We start from the raw sequence: 3,015 nt of genomic DNA, 5'->3' as shown, positions 1-3,015 counted from the left end.
AAATTGATCACCCGCCTAAGGTAGTTATATGTCTACTAGTGCTATAACCCAGATTAAGAAAATTTTTATAACATATTTAACATGTTAGTTTCCTTTAATAGGATTATTTTTTATTAAAGTGAAAAGTGAGGTTTTTTTTAAAGTTCATGCTTTGAATAGCAGGGGCTGACATTTAACATGTTCATGGATTTCTTATATTATAAGCATAATGTCCTTGCATCTCTAACATTCTTTTGTTCAGTTTCTCTAATGTGGAGGAATACAGAAAAAAAGTGCGTACACCAAAATTGAGGCATTCTAAGGAGAACTCACAACTGCAAACATTATCAAATGCACTTAGATGTATTGTCCTTAAGTGTAAATACTTCACGGGTAATTTTCATATTCCAAAACACAGAAGCTTAGAAGGATGCCTCTGTAGTTCTTTTCTATTTACATACTTCTTTTTTTTACCAGGTGTCCAATCTACATGGAACCAGAGAATCTAACATGTATCTAGGAATTTTTCCTCCTGAGTCTATCAGAGAATGCTGAACTGCAGCCAATCCTTTTTGGACTTTTCCTGTCCATTTACCTGATCACAGTGCTTGGGAACCTGCTCATCATCCTGGCCATAAGCTGTGACTCACACCTCCACACCCCCATGTACTTCTTCCTCTTCAATTTGTCCTTAGCTGATGTTGGTTTTATCTCAATGACAGTTCTCAAAATGCTAGTAAACATCCAAACACACACTAATTCCATCATCCACAGAGGTTGCTTAACCCAGGTGTTCTTTTTTATACTTTTTGGTTGTTTGGACAATCTACTTCTGACTGTGATGGCCTATGATCGCTTTGTGGTCATCTGTCACCCATTACACTACTTTATCATCATGAACCCTCGCCTCTGTGTGTGTATCTGGTTGTGATGTCATATTTTATCAGTCTTTTGGACTCCCAGGTACACTGCTTAGTGGTTTCCCAACTTACTTTTTGCAAAATTGTGGAAATTCCTCATTTCTTTTGTGACACTGCTGAACTTGTCAATCTTGCCTGTTCTGACACCTATAGTAATAATGCTTTAATCTATATTGTCATTGTCATCTTTGTGGGTGTTCCAGTCACAGGGATCCTTTATTCATATACTTGAATTTTTTCCTCCATTCTGAGAGTTCCATCAGTATGTGGGAAGTATAAAGCCTTCTCCACCTGTGGCTCTCACCTGTCAGTCGTTTGCTTATTTTATGGAACTGGCTTTGGAGTACACCTCAGCTCTGTGTCTCTCATTCCCCCAGGAAGGGTGCAATGGTCTCTGTGATGTACACCATGATCACCCCCATGCTGAACTCCTTCATATATAGCCTGAGGAACAGGGATATCAAGAGGACTCTCATGAAGTGGTTCAGAAAAATAATGTATTTCAGTACCTGGGCTGTGACTTTTGGTTCATAAAACTGAAAATGCAGAAAAATCAAATGTAAATGATAAGAACTACTTAGGCTTAAACACATTTCATATGTGCTCTGTACCAATCTGCTTTCTGTTTATTCAATTTTTCTCTTATGAAGCACTAATTTAATGGAGAAATTATTACGATATTTTCCAAAGTTATGTAATAGTCACTTGGATTTATGTTTAGTACCTCACCATAGATTTTGACTTTTATCCTTTACCCAAGTCTTCTAGTCATGAGGAGTTTTATTTTTTCTATTTTATTTCAAAATAATCAGTTCTCCATAACTTATTTTTGCCTCCAAAATTTCCATCCTAATATTTCCTATATTGCAGAAGTATATAATGTTCCCTTACATCCAAGGTAACTACTAAATATTTACTTCATAGTGATCTTTAACTTCTTCTTCAGCTGGTAGTGTGTTTAATTTCTAATTCATATTGGGATATTTGGGGATTGGAAGAGAATGTTATTTACACTCAGCTTTAATGAACAAGTATGAGTTGGAAAATTTCCTGGAACTCTGGCATGTGTGATCTCCAAGCAAAATGTGAGAAAGGACCTGGCAGAAGACAGGGACTTTTGTAATTTCTAGGTAACTATCTTTACTGCAACCTCTCCCTTTTATATTATGCAATAACTTGAAATTCAAATATACATAAGTGGAGGTTTTTTCAAGTTATAAATAAGGTATATCAATGACTTTAGAAAAAATGTAAAGATGTTTTAGTTAAGTATTGAATCTAGAATTTCAGAAAATTAATACTAACATTAATGCAAGCATTGTTTATTAAAATAGTGAATAAAAGAAGAAATTTCAGTTAAATAGTCATAAATAGTGTAAAAAGTTAAGGCAAACTTTGATAGTCTTGGGGAAGTAATAAAGCAATAAACCTCTGGCAAGACCAATTAAAAAAGGAGAATAGGTACATATAGCAGTATGAAAGAAAACTGACCTTTGACTATGTAATTTAAATATGAATCAGTAAGGTGGTGAGGTGGTGCTGTAAGGATATCAGTAAGACTGAAAACACAAATTGAACCACTTCATAGAAAACCATAGCCACATTTTCTTAGAGCAGGCAGAAAATTGTCAGACCATTAGGACCAAATGATACCTGGTTTGAGTTGGTTATGGCCTTCAATCTCCACCCAAGAATAAGATAATAAGGCATAGATAAGAGATTAACACCATTTCTAGCATGTGTGAGGCCCTAGGTTCAATTCTTACCACAGCAGAAATTAATTAATCAATTGAATATTAAAGAAGATAAATAGTAAGGTTAGATAAATTGTAAGGTTAGATTTTTCTCCTATGATAAGCACATAAATATTGATTTTTAAGAACCTATCAACAGTTTTCTTTTTTTATGGCACTGGGAGTTGAACCGAGGGCCTCACATTGGCTATGCTAGGAAGAAAGTGTACCACTTGTGTCATACCTTCACCTTTTTGGTTGAATAGGACCTCCTATTTTCATCCAGGCCAGCCTAGACTTCAGTCTTTCTATCTACTCCCAATGTTATTGGAAGTGCTTGCCTCTTGTCCCAACTTTATTGTTGGAGGTATAATTTTGCTACC

At 35.3% G+C, this 3,015-nt stretch overlaps 1 pseudogene; it reads left to right on the top strand.

Moving 5' to 3' along the window:
- The first annotated feature begins 469 nt into the window (after positions 1–469).
- Positions 470–1,433, top strand: LOC109676451 (olfactory receptor 7E178-like; annotated as a pseudogene).
- Positions 1,434–3,015: the final 1,582 nt, after the last annotated feature.

This window comes from Castor canadensis, chromosome 14 (genome assembly GCF_047511655.1).
Source record: "Castor canadensis chromosome 14, mCasCan1.hap1v2, whole genome shotgun sequence".
Classification (NCBI taxonomy): Eukaryota; Metazoa; Chordata; class Mammalia; order Rodentia; family Castoridae; genus Castor; species Castor canadensis.
Note: the sequence above shows the minus strand (reverse complement) of the source record. Positions and strands in the feature narration are given on the sequence as shown.